Genomic DNA, 17,755 nt, shown 5'->3' with positions numbered 1-17,755 from the left:
TTCAAAGCAATTTCTCAGGTTACCCAGCCATCCCAACAGAACACCACTGTTTCACAGGCAGGATTAAGGGCTGAAAATTTCCTGTCCCACCTGCCAAGGGAATCGTAAAGGGTGAGACCAAATTAGGCGGACCATTTAACAGTCCGTTGAGCTCAGGCAGGAATTTCTAATTTTGGGACGCGCGCGGCCAGAAGCTCCCACTCAAGATTCACCCTATCTTTTGATTCACCAGATATCTGGCTAACCAATGTTTCTCGGTCTGCACCTTGCAACTCTGTGTGATGCTAGTAGTGCAATTGATATGGATATATACTTTTTGTGCTTATGGGAATTTTTTTAAAATTCAGCTTTATGCTACAGGCAATCGGTATGTCTGGAGGGAATGCTCAGATTTTGGGAGAGCAGATAATTATTCATTTCAACCTTGCAAGTGGTTATGTTAAGTAGAGTTAATGAACTTTTGATTACTTAAGTTTCCCTGGGATTTCTGATTAGAGTGATCGACAGGGTCTTATGATGATATGGTTTACGTGCAGAGAGAAAAAGCTTTTGCAGAAGGCAGTTGATTTGATTTATTATTGTCACATGTATTGGTTTACAGTGAAAAGTATTGTTTCTTGTGCACCATACAGGCAAAGCATACCGTTCATGGAGTACATAGGGGAGAAAGAAAGGAGAGGATGCAGAATGTAGTGTTACAGTCATAGCTAGGGTGTAGAGAAAGATCAACTTAATATAAGGTAAGTCCATTCAAAAGTCTGATGGCACAGGGAAGGAGCTGTTCTTGAGTCGGTCGGTATGTGATCTCAGACTTTTGTATCTTTTTCCCGACAGAGGAAGGTACAGGAGAGTATGTCCTGGGAGTGTGGGGTCCTTGATTATGCTGGCTGCTGTTCCGAGGCAGGATGGGTGGGGGGCTCGTTTGCGTAATGGATTGGGCTATGTTCACAACCCTTTGTAGTTTCTTGCAGTCTTGGTCAGAGCAGAAGCTATACCAAGCTGTGATACATCTGGAAAGGATGCTTTCTATGGTCCATCTGTAAAGATTTGTAAGCATCGTAGTGGACGTGCTGAATTTCCTGAGGCTCCTGAGTAAGTAGAGGTGTTGGTGGGCTTTTTTAACCAAAACTTTGGCATGGAGGGACCAGGACACATTGGTGATCTGGACACCTAAGAATTTGAAACTCTCAACCATTTCCACTTCATACCCATTGATGTAGACAGGGACATGTCCTCCACTATGCTTCCTGAAGTCTACCTCCTTCATTTTACTGTCATTGAGGGAGAGATTATTGTCATCGCACCAATAGCTGAAGCTTGGTTGAAGTTTAAAGGATTTTGCAGGCTTTTAGAACTCTCACTCTCGCTGAAAGCTTCAAAACTGCATATACTCATTATAGCAAGTTTATGGTATTTATAGTTGCTAACTCTATATGAAGTGGCATTTAAGTATGTAAGAGGAATGTTGCTTATTTGGAACTGAAACAGTGATAAATTAGAAATTAAAGTTGCTTCCTTTTCAATTTTAAATATTGTTCAACTGTTAATAGTTAAGTTGCTTCATTTGTTAGAGCAATATTTAAACTATGTTCTTAAATAAAATTTGTCTTACTATAAAAGATCCTTACTTTGTCAGTGGAATCATCCTGGAAGGAAGCATCTTTTCCTCACAATTAAAAAATTGTTGGGGTCTAATTGGGATTCTTGTCCAAGATCCTAATAAAGAACAAAAGAACAAAGAACAAAGAACAATACAGCACAGGAACAGGCCCTTCGGCCCTCCAAGCCCGCGCCGCTCCCCGGTCCAGGATTGAATCCTGAATCCAGGATCCCCGCCCAATTTTCCAGCCTATCTACATCCTAATATCCTATCCACCGAGCTGTCCCTCACAGCTACGATGCTTTGTTCATCACAACCTATTAACTCACCCCCACCCCCCCATTCCAGACCATGTGATCTCCAGGGAGAGGCGAAAACCCAGAGTGAAAACCCCAGGGCCAATATGGGGAAAAAAAATCTGGGAAATTCCTCTCCGACCCCCTGAGGCGATCGAAACGAGTCCAGGAGATCACACTGGCCCTGATCAGAAAATGCTTCCCAACCCTATTCATTTCCACTTCTGCTTTACGAACACCATCTGAATTCCCTGCCCCCGAGACAGGTTCCCAACTATCCGCAGTCTCGCTCTGTACTGGCACCAGCAAGATGATCATAGAATGAAGCCTTGAAACGAGAAACAAAGAACAATTAGCCCGCGCCGCTCCCTGGTCCAAACTAGACCACTCTTTTGTATCCCTCCATTCCCACTCTGTTCATATAGCTGTCTAGATAAGTCTTAAACGTTCCCAGTGTGTCCGCCTCCACCACCTTGCCCGGCAACACATTCCAGGCCCCCACGACCCTCTGTGTGAAATATGTCCTTCTGATATCTGTGTTAAACCTCCCCCCACCCCCTTCACCTTGAACCTATGACCCCTCGTGAACGTCACCACCGACCCGGGGAAAAGCTTCCCACCGTCCACCCTACCTATGCCTTTCATAATTTTATACACCTCTATTAAGTCTCCCCTCATCCTCCGTCTTTCCAAGGAGAACAACCCCAGTTTCCCCAATTTCTCCTCATAACCAAGCCCCTCCATACCAGGCAACATCCTGGTAAACCTCCTCTGTACTCTCTCCAAAGCCTCCACGTCCTTCTGGTAGTGTGGCGACCAGAACTGGACACAGTATTCCAAATGCGGCCAAACCAACGTTCTATACATCTGCAACATCAGACCCCAACTTTTATACTCTATGCCCCGTCCTATAAAGGCAAGCATGTCATATGCCTTCTTCACCACCTTCTCCACCTGTGACGTCACCTTCAAAGATCTGTGGACTTGCACACCCAGGTCCCTCTGCGTCTCTACACCCTTTATGGTTCTTCCATTTATCGTGTAGCTCCTCCCTACATTATTCCCACCAAAATGCATCACTTCGCATTCATCAGGATTGAACTCCATCTGCCATTTCCTTGCCCAAATTTCCAGCCTATCTATATCCTTCTGTAGCCTCTGACAATGTTCCTCACTATCTGCAAGTCCTGCCAGTTTTGTGTCGTCCGCAAACTTACTGATCACCCCAGTTACTCCTTCTTCCAGATCATTTATATAAATCACAAACAGCAGAGGTCCCAATACAGAGCCCTGCGGTACACCACTAGTCACAGGCCTCCAGCCGGAAAAAGACCCTTCCACTACCACCCTCTGTCTTCTATGACCAAGCCAGTTCTCCACCCATCTAGCCACCTCCCCCTTTATCCCATGAGATCCAACCTTTTTCACTAGCCTACCATGAGGGACTTTGTCAAACGCTTTACTAAAGTCCATATAGACAACATCCACGGCCCTTCCTTCGTCAACCATTTTGGTCACTTCTTCAAAAAACACCACCAGGTTAGTGAGGCATGACCTCCCTCTCACAAAACCATGCTGACTATCGTTAATGAGTTTATTCCTTTCTAAATGCGCATACATCCTATCTCTAAGAATCTTCTCCAACAACTTCCCCACCACGGACGTCAAGCTCACCGGCCTATAATTACCCGGGTTATCCTTCCTACCCTTCTTAAATAACGGGACCACATTGGCTATCCTCCAATCCTCTGGGACCTCACCTGCGTCCAGTGACGAAACAAAGATTTGCGTCAGAGGCCCAACGATTTCACCTCTTGTCTCCCTGAGCAGCCTTGGATAGATTCCACCAGGCCCTGGGGATTTGTCAGTCTTTATATTCTCTAACAAACCTAACACTTCCTCCTTTGTAATGGAGATTTTCTCCAACGGTTCAACACTCCCCTCAGAGACACTCCCAGTCAACACATCCCTCTCCTTTGTGAATACCGACGCAAAGTATTCATTTAGGATCTCCCCTACTTCTTTGGGCTCCAAGCATAAGTCCCCACTTTTGTCCCTGAGAGGTCCGAGTTTTTCCCTAACAACCCTTTTGTTCCTAACGTATGAATAAAATGCCGTGGGATTCTCCTTAATCCTGTCTGCCAAGAACATTTCGTGACCCCTTTTTGCTCTTCTAATTCCCCGTTTGAGTACTTTCCTACTTTCTTTGTACTCCTCCAGAGCTCCCTCCGTTTTTAGCTGCTTGGACCTAACATACGCCTCTCTTTTCTTTTTGACCAGTCCCTCAATTTCCCTGGTTATCCACGGTTCTCTAATCCTACCCTTCCTATCCTTCTTTTTTACAGGCACATGCTTGTCCTGTAGCCCTAACAATCGTTCCTTAAAAGACTGCCACATACCAGATGTGGATTTACCCTCATACAGCCTCTCCCAATCAAGAGCTGCCAATTTCTGCCTGATCCCACTAAAGTTAGCCTTCCCCCAATCCAACACCTTACCCTTGGGACACCACTCATCCTTTTCCATCACTATCCTAAAGCTAACAGAATTGTGGTCACTATTTGCCACATGTTCCCCTACCAAAACTTTGAAGACCTGACCGGGCTCATTCCCCAGTACCAGGTCCAGTATAGCCCCCTCTCTAGTCGGGCTGTCTACATATTGTTCCAACGAACCCTCCTGTACACATTTTACAAATTCCTCCCCATCCAGAGTCCCTGCCCTCAGCGATTTCCAGTCTATACCAGGGAAATTGAAGTCTCCCACTACAACAACCCTATTTTTCCTGCACCTATCCAGTATCTCCTGACATATCCATTCTTCCACTTCCCTTGGGCTGTTGGGGGGCCTGTAGTACACCCCCAACATAGTGACTGCGCCTTTCCTGTTTCTAAGCTCCACCCAGAGTGACTCGTTACACGACCCCTCTGAATTGTCCTCCATCTGCACCGCTGTAATATGCTCTCCAACTAATACCGCTATTCCCCCACCTCTTTTGGCCCCTCCTCTGTCTCGCCTAAAACACTTGTACCCTGGAATATTCAGCTGCCAGTCCTGTCCCTCTTTCAACCAAGTCTCTGTCACCGCAACCACATCCAAATTCCTCGTGCGCATTAAGGCCCCAAGTTCGTCTGTCTTACCTGCTACGCTCCTTGCATTGAAGTATAAGCACTCCAGACCTCCAGGCCCAGTGAGGTCGTCCTCCCCCAGAGTGCTCTTCTTCTTTGCCAGCCTTGTCCCAGCCCCAAGCTCGTCCCCAGCCTCCACACTTGTAGACCTAATATTTTGATCCCCACCCCCCTGCCATACTAGTTTAAACCCCCCCGAACTGCACTAGCAAAGCTCCCAGCCAGGATATTTGTGCCCTTCCAACTTAGTTGTGACCCCTCCCTCTTGTACAGGTGCCATCCTCTCCTGAAAACCTCCCATTGATCTATGAAAATGAAGCCCTCCCTCCTGGACCAGTCCTTTAGCCAGGCATTCATTTGTACCAACTCCCTATTCTTAGCCTCACTGGCACGAGGCATTGGGAGCAGCCCAGAGATGGCCACCCTAGTGACCCTACTTTTTAACCTATTTCCCAACTCCCTGAATTGCTCTCTTAGGATCCCCCTACTCTTCCTATCTACGTCATTTCCACCAATGTGTATAATGACATCCGTTTCTTTATCTTCCCCTTTTAATATGCCTCCTATCCGCTCGGAGACATCCGTGACCCCAGCACCAGGTAGGCAGACTACCATCCTGGAGTCCCGTTCGCCCCCACAGAATCGCCTGTCTGTGCCTCTAACTGATGCATTCCCCACCACTATCGCTCTCCTAACCCCTCTCTTCCCTTTCCGGGCCACAGAGCCTGACTGTGTGCCAGTGACCTGGTCACTGTGTCTTACCCCTGGAGAGGCACACTCCTCCACACTATCTAAAACAATATACCTGTTTTGGAGTGGGACAACCACAGGTGACCCCTCTTCTAACTGTTCACTCCCCTCTCCTCTCACACCTGTCACCAAGCCCTTCCTATTTTGAGAGACCACCACTGGAGTCCTCCCTTGTACTTTACCCTTCTGCCCTTTACTCCTCCTAACTGTGACAATGCCTGTCTTTGACTAGGAGCCTCTCTTTCTACTTGACTTAACTGAATAGAACTCTTTCTCAAGATCTCTACTCTTTCTTCCTTTATCTTCCTGGAACTCTCTTTTGCCCAATTCCCTGATTTCTGGGACTTTCTGTTCTTTAGCTTTTTGTTCATTGGATGCTGTATTCTTTACACTACAAAAATAAGCAAGTACTTATTTGGCTGTAGAGTGCTCTGGAACATCCTGACCATCTGAAAGGCACCATATTCTTCCCATGTCAACAAGCATTTATAAATAAAGAAATAATAATTTGGCCAACCTAATAATTTGGCCAACCAGGAAATAGAGTGCTCCTTTAATGTGCCATTGTATCTACTGGTCCCTGCTAATGCAGGCAATGATGACCAAGGGAGGTGTAGATTACATAGGGATTACAGTGTAATGACATCAGCTGGACTCATCAATGTACTAAACTCTAGAGGGTTTGTAACCTTATTTATTAACTGATACAAATCATACAGTGCAGTGACCTGCAGAGATGGCTGTTAAATCTAGATACAGGACGGTTCCTGTGCAGCAATGACCCCTTTGCTTTTTTTTCAGATTTATTTTTTGGTGGTAACACTGAACTACTGCAGTTGAGGAACTGAAGATTGTTATACAACAAAACATCTCATTTGGAACACCGAATGTTCCTTGCAGAAGGAATAAAAGAACTAGAAACCTAAGGATGTAAATCTCCCATCATACTGTCACTGATGAATGCACTCTAATAAGATTTATTGTGTGTCTTAGATAGAAAAATCCCTATATATCTATATCTAAAATCTGGAATACTGAGGCAAAGTGTCCAAATTTGTTAATTTAATAAAACCAGTCACCTCTAACACCCAATGCTACTGCTGGTCGTGCTCATGCTTTTTCACATGCCCTGCCTTCAGCTGCTAAGGTCCTACACTCTGGTATACCCTCCCTCACCTCTTTGCCTTCCCACCTCTCTTTCCTCCTTTAAGACACCAAAACTACCTTTTTGACAAAGCGCCCTAATGTCTCCCTATGCTGCTCAGTATCAAATTTTGTTTGATAATGTTCCTTTGAAGGGCCTTAGGACATTATTAATGTCAAAGGTGCTATATAAATACATGCTACTGTTGTTGAATGCTATCTGCTGATGTTTACCTTTTCTGCAAAATCTTGTTGCCTTAGCAGCTGATTTTCACCCTCTGTCTTGCTGAGTGATTGTCCCTGCTCTGTCATCCATTGCATTCCATATTGCAAGTTTCCCCAAGTTCCAGGATATGATTGATGAAACACTTAGCCATCTGAATCCCTACATAGAACGTGTCTCCTGGGAGAATGAAACTACGCTCCCTGGTTCATTTCAACAGTAGCACAGTTACAATCAGCAGTTTAGTGAAACTAACATCCATGCAATCACTTGAAATATTATATAAGCATCTTGAAGCAACATTTCAGTAATGGCCACACCTGGAGTACTGTGTACAGTTTTGGTCTCCTTACTTGAGAAAGCATATACTGGCACTGGAGGGGGTGCAGAGGGGATTCACTAGGCTGATTTCGGAGTTGAGAGGGTTGGCTTATGAGGAGAGACTGAGTAGACTGGGGCTATATTCATTGGAATTCAGAAGAATGAGGGGAGATCTTATAGAAACATATAAGATTATGAAGGGAATAAATAAGATAGAAGCAGGGAAGTTGTTTCCACTGGCGGGTGAAACTAGAACTAGGGGCATAGCCTCAAAATAAGGGGAAGCAGATTTAGGACTGAGTTGAGGAGGAACTTCTTCACAAAAAGGGTTGTGAATCTGTGGAATTCCTGCCCTGTGAAGCAGTTGAGGCTACGTCATTGAATGTTTTTAAGGCAAGGATAAATTTTTGAACAGTAAAGGAATTAAGGGTTATGGTGAGCGGGAGGTTAAGTGGAGCTGGGTCCACAAAAAGATCAGCCATGATCTTATTGAATGGCAGAGCAGGCTCAAGGGGCCAGATGGCCTACTCCTGCTCCTTGTTCTTATGTTCTTACATTCTTATAGAGATCCCAATTGACCTACTGTGTACTTCCAATGCTTGTAGGTTTTCCTTCAACCCTAGCTAGAGTATTCTGGTTGTTAAGGCCTTAGAGAGGGATGATAGACTTTAGTTTTGTGGAAACTGCCGGGGCAGGATCTTCTGGCCGTGTTCACCCCGAAACCAGAAAATCCCTCCCGAAGTCAATGGACCTTTCCATCGTCACCCCTCACCTGCTACAATTTCCATGGTGGCTGAAACGGGAAAATTCACTCCATGATGTTTTCCTTAGAACAAAGAAAGCCAAAGGGAGATTTGATAAAGTTGTTCAAAACCATGAAGGGCTTTGATAGGGAAACTGTTTCCCATGGCAGAAGGGTCAATTCCCAATTCACACAAATTTATGATAATTAGCAACGGTGACTAGAAGAAAAAGTATTATGCAGTGAACTGTTATGTTCTGGAATACACTGTCTGAAAGAGTGGTGGAAGCAGATTCAATCATAACTTTCATAAGGGAATTGGATAAATGTTTGAAGGGAGAAAATTGCAACAATTTGCAGCTCTGTCATCGAGAAGGACAAGGGAAGCAGATGCATGGGAACACCACCACCTGCAAGTTCTCCATCATACCATCTTGACTGTTGCTGAGTCAAAATCCTAAAACTCCTCCCCAAAAAGTACTATGGGTGTACCCACACTGCAGTTCAAGCAGGTAACTCATCACCTTCTCAAGGGCAATTAGGGATAGGCAATAAAAATGCTGGTCTAGCCAGCGAAGCCCACAGAATAAGAAAAAAAGTGAACCTAATTTGATAGCTATTTCACGGAGCCAGCACAGACTGTATGGATTGAGTGGCTTCCTTTCTACCCTGTATTCTAGAATTAAAACAAGCATAAATAAATAAATAGATGCAGGATGGTTGGTCTCGCTTCTGTTTAGATTTATTTTTCAGTGATATGCTCTTACAGTTCAGCTACACAAAACATCTCATTGAACCATTGAAGGTTCTTTGGTGAAGAAATTATAAAAGCAGTCTGGGAGCATGGTGATGTACAAAAGAGATTACCTGCAAATCCTGTCTTCATACTGTCACTGCTTGAATGCATTCTAATGAGATTTCTATGTATCTTAGACAGAAAATCCCTATACATCAACACTGTCCCTAACATCTGAGATACTGAGGCAAAGATTTATTTCTAAGATCGTTGAAAGGTGAGAAGTGAAACACAACTGGTCTGCTGGCCAATTGTGCACCTTTTAATTGAATTAAAAATGCACACGGAACTGTTACATTTTTGACAAGAGAATCATTAGTTACTCTGGAAACATGGGAGCAGGCAGAAATGGGAGCAGGCAGAAATGGGAGCAGGCAGGAATGGGAGCAGGCAGAAATGGGAGCAGGCAGAAATGGGAGCAGGCAGGAATGGGAGCAGGCAGAAATGGGAGCAGGCAGAAATGGGAGCAGGCAGAAATGGGAGCAGGCAGGAATGGGAGCAGGCAGAAATGGGAGCAGGCAGGAATGGGAGCAGGCAGGAGTAGGTCAATACTTTGACAAAGAAATATAGCAAAAATATCAATCTAAACTGATTCCTTGTTAAAAATCAAAATCATTACAACTGAAGCTAGACTTTCGAGTGCGTGTAACTAGTAAGAAAGGATCTGCAGCCCTGGCAGTCCTTTTATTTAGCACTCTGCATATATTTTCCATTCAGCTTTTGGGAATTTAAGTGCAGGAAATCCACCCATGATAGAGGAGTTTCATTTTAATTTGTTGATGGTGGCCCAATTTTACCAATTAAATAGCGACATTGTTTTTGGAAATTCCCATTCCCATAATGCTTTTCAAGTTGTTGCTCAGTAAAGGTGGGTGACCAGGGATGGGTAGGGTAAGAGCTGGATGTAGATGCAGCTTTCTCCTGTCAGATGACAGTTAACAGCATCTTCTCAGCACTTCTGATCCTTTTACTTTCACTTTTCACTTTTTTCTACTCCAACTCAGGTGTTTGGAAACTATAGTGACAATCGTTATGATTGCAGTTTTTACTTGTCATTGGCAACAATATTGGCACAATAGATTTCCCCCGTGGGATTCTTCTTAAACTTAGGGGCGGCACGGTAGCACAGTGGTTAGCACTGCTGCTTCACAGCTCCAGGGACCTGGGTTCGATTCCCGGCTTGGGTCACTGTCTGTGTGGAGTTTGCACATTCTCCTCGTGTCTGCGTGGGTTTCCTCCGGGTGCTCCGGTTTCCTCCCACAGTTCAAAAGATGTGCGGGTTAGGTTGATTGGCCAGGTTAAAAATTGCCCCTTAGAGTCCTGAGATGCATCGGTTAGAGGGATTAGCGGGTAAAATATGTGGGGGTAGGGCCTGGGTGGGATTGTGGTCGGTGCAGACTCAATGGGCCGAATGGCCTCCTTCTGCACTGTAGGGTTTCTATGATAAACTCTTATTTTGGAGGACAAACAGAACTCAGATGCAACAGGGGTGTTTGATGCTCGATCATACACTTACATTTACAGACTGAGGCAATCAGCTCTGATGGGCCTGATTTTACCATCAAGTTGTGCCCATTTTTGGGCGCGAAAACTTGGTAGTCAGGCATGAGGCGAGTAGCGCGATCCACGCCCACCCCCGCGCCCGTTCCCCTTTACCAATGGCTGAAAATGGCCACCGTTGGGACCGTGCCCAAAACAGGCCCGACGTCAATTTAAATGCATTTGCATGCATTTAAATTGACATAATGGGCTGCACACCCAAACTTACCGGCACTTCCCCCTTTACCACCGCGTTTACCCGTCCAGACTCGGCGCACAGGTCTGATTCGGGCGCTCCAGCTTCTGAGGAGGTAAATTCAGAGCATCTGGCGGCTCTCTGATTCAGATCGGTGGTGGGGAGGGGGGGGGAGGTGGGGAGGGGGGGGGTGGGTGGGGAGGGGGTCAGATGGCTCTCTGATAGAGGGGAAGGAGGCAGGTCAAATGGCTCTCTGGGGGGGGCAGGGGAGCAAGGGAGGCAGGTCAGATGGCTCTCTGGGAGGAGGCAAGGGAGATGGGTTAGATGGCTCTCTGGTAGGGGAGGGGAGCCGGGGAGGGCAGGGGCATGGAGGGTCCGCTGCCACTCTGCGTGCGATCGGTGGGAGGGGAAGGGGGGCAGGGGGCTGCGATCAGTCTGGGTGGTGGGAGGGGTGGGGGGATAAGTGGATCAGTTATGTTGTGGGGGTGGGGCAATGTCTGTGGGGGCCAGGGGGAGGCATTATCCGGCCCGGGAGCAATGTGGCAGGGGAGCGTTTTTCAATTTTTTTTACTGCTCATGCATAGCTGAAGGCTCCGATCGGAGCCGCAGGGTTTCAGGCGTGTTAAGCCCCATCCCCAGGCTTCTGCAGCACGATTCAGAATCGCTGCTATTTTTTCAGGCAGAGTGCATTTGGGGGTGCCTGAGAACGGGTCTAAAAGTTGGATCTGAAACACTCCCAGTTTCAAGTCCACTCCGTACTTAGAATTAAAATGGTAAAATGGGGCCCGATATGCCAGAACAGCAGTATTTGTCAAGACTGCAATCCATAAGATATACATGTACTTCAAAGTGATCTGCAGCTAAAATCATCCCTAGATACGATATGGCATAGTCAGTGGCTGTGAAGATTACAGTAGCCCTTAACTTCCACACCCCCAGATCATTTCAAGATACTCTAGCCAATTATCCACATTAATCAATCCACAGTGTATAGACTTATCAAGCAATGGTGGATGCCTTGATTGATCAAACAAGTAACTTTACTTCTTTATCTCTTTGCCTATAGTCAGTCAGCAGCAGCAACATAAACAGAATGAGGAATGTTATTGAATGGCAGAATTGTAAAAGGTCCAGACAATTATTGATTGTACCCATCAAACACCATTGAACAATGCCACTATCCACATGAATAATAAAGAATTCCACGCACTGAATGTTCAGTTTGTTTGCGACCAATACCACCAGCTTACACAAAATAGTAATCACTTCCCAGTCACCTGCCCCTATTTAAACATACTCCAGCATCCAACCACATTGGATGTATCAGGAAGATTCATGAGTGACCACGGCAGCCCTTGGAGCAATGGTTCATGATACCTGTGCTGTATCCCAGGACACCAGTTGAGTACTGGTACAGTGAAGTTTTGGGCTGCAATGATTCCAGTCCAGGTGCTGCAGTATCTTGGGATGTGGCCATCACTGTAATTTTCCCATTCCTAGTTGCCTGGTGCAGTTTGATACAGCCAGACCAGGGAACAATGGCCAATTTATTTTTCTAAAGGATATTAGGGAAGCAATTGTGTTTTCAACAACAAACCGACAGCCACATGGCCATCAGTTTTTATTTTACAGACATTTTTCTAGCTAAGGTTTCAAGGAGTGTAATAATTTGGTGCTTGCTGTACAACTTGCAAAGATTTCCCATAATGGAGGCTAATACAAAAGCCAAATACTGGTAGGTGCTGGAAATCTGAAATAAGAACAACATTTTTTCAGCATTTTCTGTTCTTATTCCCATTATGAAGGCTCTGGGAGACAAAGATTCCCAGTGGCAGCACGAAGACCATCAAGAGGAGGAGAATTAACCTCAACAAACTGCATGAGAGAGCTTTCATACAGGGTACCTTCTCTCAATCTTGCAACTTGGCCATGCATTATCAACTTTGTCAGCATCTTCTTCATACTCTCCACAAATCTATCTTCGTCTTCAGTACTTTAAGTCTCCCAGGCAGCTCTCAAATTTCCTATTCTTCTATCCCATTCTAAATTTACTGTACAATACACACTGGTAAGACCAATCTCCATTTAAAATCCTTATTTATTTTAATTTGCACACTGGGTTCTAACAATAGATGTTTTCAGGTACAAGTTGGAACTGCAAACTAGCAAATATACCTCAGGTGTGAGAGATTTTTTTTACACCCAGAGCTGCCAGCAGGATGGCAGGTGATCTTTCAATGAGAAGTCTGGCTGAATGTGACATGGCTTAACCAGATTTGCCTGTCCCCTTTCCTCAGCAAAGATTGGTGGTTTACTGATGGGCACCATTCGACTACCTCAGCAGGTGTGTGACATGCAGTTGGCGAACACTGCTGCCAATCTTCTGTTGTCACCTAGAGGTTGATTCCCTTCCAGTCCTGGATGCCGGTGAGATGGATTTCTGAGTATGAGGCAGTGTCCACACAGAACCGTTTAATGGTCATAAGTGAGTAGCGTTCCAATTCCCAGGGTGCAATGCAGCACAGCACAAGTTTTTGGGGTTTGCCATCAGTAAGTTGAACGTGAGGAGTGGGCTATAGGGTAGGGGTCTCAAGGGAGCTGAAAGCTAGGATATTTGAGCAATTTAGAGAAACCTGTCAGGATTCTGGCAAGATTAGTGAAAAACCAGGATGTCTGATCAAACCAAATCTTTTATCCCGTGATGTTATTCTGGTGTAAGCAGGTGAGATTTTGGTAACTATTTAACTCTTTTCATCAAGGATAGAGGCGAATGAATTTTTGAAAAGTGATCTTTTACTGCAACGGCAAGCACCAGCAGTTTTAAGTAGGTCATGCTAGCGTGAATTAATCACTTAATTCAGGATATGTTTCAATTGTATAGGTATTAGCATTCTTAATTGGCCTAAGAACAAAGAACAATGCAGCACAGGAACAGGTCCTTTGGCCTACCAAGCCTGTGCCGATACACGGTTTCTTTCCTTCTGTTTGCCTCCCATTCATGTGTCTATCAGGATACACCTTAAACGTTGCTAACATGCCTGCTTCCACCACCTCCACTGGCACTGTGTTCCAGGCACCCATCACCCTTTGTGTGAAAAACCTTCCCCGCACGTCTCCCCTAAACTTACCATCTCTCACCTTAAACCTGTGCCCTCTTGTATTCGACTCTTCCACCCTGACTTGTATCTGTGTAATTGCTAATTTGGATAGGAAATCAGTATTTTTTGTGAGAAAGTTACAACGTAGTCAGATAATTTCATTGCAGTACTCATGGAATGATGCACTGTCAGTGGTACTATCTTTTGAATGAGATGTTAAACTGAGGACCTGCCTATCTTATTGGGTGGATATAAAAGATCCTATGCACTGTTTGAGGAAGGATAGGGGAGTTCTTGATTAACACTTATCCCTCAAACAACACCATTAAAGTAAACTGAGAGTCATTATCTCATTGCTATTTTTGGGACTGGTATGGGATGAGTTGTAACATACAACTAATGCAGTTGAGTAGATGATAGCAAGAGCTGAGAACCTTAAGGTTTGAATATCTGTACCCCATGAAGAGCCAGCAAATTTGCTGAGAAAGTTGTTTGGCATTTTGATCTTTGCTGCCATCTTGCTCAGGTGTATTTTATACATCAGTATTCATTCAAGGGTAACACCAAGATGAATGGGATGGTGTTCATGATTCGGTCTCTTATCCTTCAAGGAGATGTTGAGTTCTCTCTTGGCGCTGGCACTGTGGAGTTGGAATATACTTGAGGTTGTTTTGTTGCTGCTAGGCTGAAGGTGTCATGTCTTACTGTAGTTGGCCAACTTTGCAATGTTGTTGTTTTTTAGTGTTGTCTCTTGTTTAGAAAATGTCCGAACCTGAGAAGCACAGCAGATATCATCAGCATAGATGAACTTCCAGCCAGAATTGGAGACATTTTGTTGATATAGAGATTGAAAAGGACTAGGCTAGAACAGATCCCTAGGGAAGCCCATTGGAATGTTTCCTCTGGATGCATGTGCATCCTGAACCATCTATCTCAGAGTAATAGTTCAACACAACAATGCATATCATCTCGGGTACGCTCTGATCAACTTAACTCCCTCGGCTCCCAGTCCTGAGCAACATCCCACCCTCTCATAAAAGGAGGGAGATTGCAACAAGAAGGTTCCTGAAGAAGGTTTACATCAACCCAAGCCAGTCGCTACACAGGGACCTTACCAATCCATTGGCACTTGCCTCCCATCATGCCAGCCTGTATGGCTAAGACCACTGTGCCAAGGAATAACAGCAAAGACCCTGTGGCAGCAGGAATGGAACCAACACACAACCATTAAAAACTACTTCTTCATCACAGCTCCCACAGCCTGTCCACCCAGCTTCAACCTGCCATACCAATATTGGGAATGTCACAGGCATTTCCCCACTGGCCAAGGCCTTTGTGCAGCAAGTAGCCCTGACTAGAGCTGTGGTGCACCCCAATCAATGACTCACATCACTGAACACTGCTCCCTGACAAAGTTCAGTGGAGTGTGCAGAGAGCTTCATTTAGCCACTGTGGAAGCTTTGCCTGACTTGATGATTACTGATGTGGAGATGCCGGCATTGGACTGGGATAAACACAGTAAGAAGTTTAACAACACCAGGTTAAAGTCCAGTAGGTTTATTTGGTAGCAAAAGCCACACAAGCTTTCGGAGCCCCAAGCCCCTTCTTCAGGTGAGTCACCTGAAGAAGGGGCTTGGGGCTCCGAAAGCTTGTGTGGCTTTTGCTACCAAATAAACCTGTTGGACTTTAACCTGTTGTTGTTAAACTTCTTATTGATGATTACTGCACAAGCTAAAATAAAATAGTGGGACCTTGCTGTGTGCATATCTAGCAACAGGGCTTTCTAAATTATGTTACAACCACAACAGATATTATTTGCTAAACAAGCCAAATCCCAGAGGGAAACTTGTCTTACTGATCATAATGTTTTTGAATTCTAAAACAACAAAATTTAACTATACAAACTAATAAAGGTATACTCCACAACTTCTCATTCTCTTCCACTCGGCTATGGGAATTCAAGAAAATTCAGAAACAAAACTGCTTTCTGAAATTTAAACTCTTCTGGTTTTTGGATGGCTGTTTTAGATTTCACACCCTCTCCCAGCACAGAACTCTTCCTAAGTTGTCTTCCCCTCACTCCCACACAATTCTACTCGATATCTTTCCTTTCATCTGTGATTCAATTGTCTTCAGCACCCCTTTGAACTCAACTTTTCCAAAGTTTAAGAGTTAACATTTCGAGTCCTTATGACTCTTCTTTCAAAGTAATATGGACTTGAAATGCTCACTTTCAGGCCGGAATTTTAACGTCCCGCCCGCCACAGGAATCAGAGCAGGCGAAGGGCGGACCATGGAAAGGTCCATTGACCTCAGGCGAGATTTTATGGTTTTGGGACAAGCAAGGTCGTAAAATCCCACTCTCTCCCTCCACCGATGCTGCTAGGCCTGCTGAGTTTTTCCAGCATTTTCATGTTTTAATTTCAGATTTCCAGAATCTGCAGTATTTTGCTTTTATAAATTTCCCTATTGGAAACAGCAAGCCGCACAAAGGAACCATACATTCTATCACCTGGCTGGATTTCTCAAAGTACGGAGCATTATTGTTGGAACTCATACTTCTACAGGCCCAAGTCCAATAATGTTCCTTTTATGCACGAGAGAGCTTACATTCTAACAGCAAGCAATCAGGCTATGATCACAGGAAGAAAATCATGAATTTTATTGCTTGCTGTCCTAATATAGCATACATTGTGGGAAATTATTAGAGTTAAGACCAAGAAGCCTGAATGGACAGTGAGTAAGATTATCCCCACTGCTGCGCTGGCTAACATACATTCGGACTAGACCGGGATGGGAGCTGCAATGAAGTACTTCCAACCAACTAGAACCAGGTGCAGGAAACTGCAGGGATACTCAACCAAAGGTTATGATGTATTGTTTGATCTGGTGAAATCTTTTAAGGTTGCCGTGATTACCTGCCATGTCATCAAATATATTCTGCACAGTGCAGCGCTGTCAAGGAACAGATTGAAACTCAGCATGAAACAAAATGTTAGCAGATCAGTAGCCTGGTCCTTGTGCTATTCATTCATAAGAACATAAGAACATAAGAAATAGGAGCAGGAGTAGGCCATCTAGCCCCTCGAGCCTGCCCCGCCATTCAATAAGATCATGGCTGACCTGAAGTGGATCAGTTCCACTTACCCGCCTGATCCCTATAACCCCTAATTCCCTTACCAATCAGGAATCCATCTATCTGTGATTTAAATATATTCAACGAGGTAGCCTCCACCACTTCAGTGGGCAGAGAATTCCAGAGATTCACCACCCTCTGAGAGAAGAAGTTCCTCCTCAACTCTGTCCTAAACTGACCCCCCTTTATTTTGAGGCTGTGCCCTCTAGTTCTAGTTTCCTTTCTAAGTGGAAAGAATCTCTCCACCTCTACCCTATCCAGCCCCTTCATTATCTTATAGGTCTCTATAAGATCCCCCCTCAGCCTTCTAAATTTCAACGCATACAAACCCAATCTGCTCAGTCTCTCCTCATAATCAACACCCCTCATCTCTGGTATCAACCTGGTGAACCTTCTCTGCACTCCCTCCAAGGCCAATATATCCTTCCACAAATAAGGGGACCAATACTGCACACAGTATTCCAGCTGCGGCCTCACCAATGCCCTGTACAGATGCAGCAAGACATCTCTGCTTTTATATTCTATCCCCCTTGCGATATAGGCCAACATCCCATTTGCCTTCTTGATCACCTGTTGCACCTGCAGACTTGTGCATCATATGCATCCAGTAGATTTGTCTCAGATGCATTCATGACACGTTGACACAGGCTTCCTGCACCTCCAAATTGACAAGACTTAACCGTACCACAAAAATGCACTCTGACCTCAACCAGTTTTCCAACTTTATGATCTTGTCACAATTTTCACAGGCTTCCCTGGTAGTGCTTGCCTGCAATGGGAATAGAGA

The sequence above is a fragment of the Mustelus asterias genome, chromosome 3, assembly GCF_964213995.1.
Source record: "Mustelus asterias chromosome 3, sMusAst1.hap1.1, whole genome shotgun sequence".
NCBI lineage: Eukaryota > Metazoa > Chordata > Chondrichthyes > Carcharhiniformes > Triakidae > Mustelus > Mustelus asterias.
The sequence above is the reverse complement of the archived record's forward strand: the minus strand, read 5'-3'. Positions refer to the sequence as shown.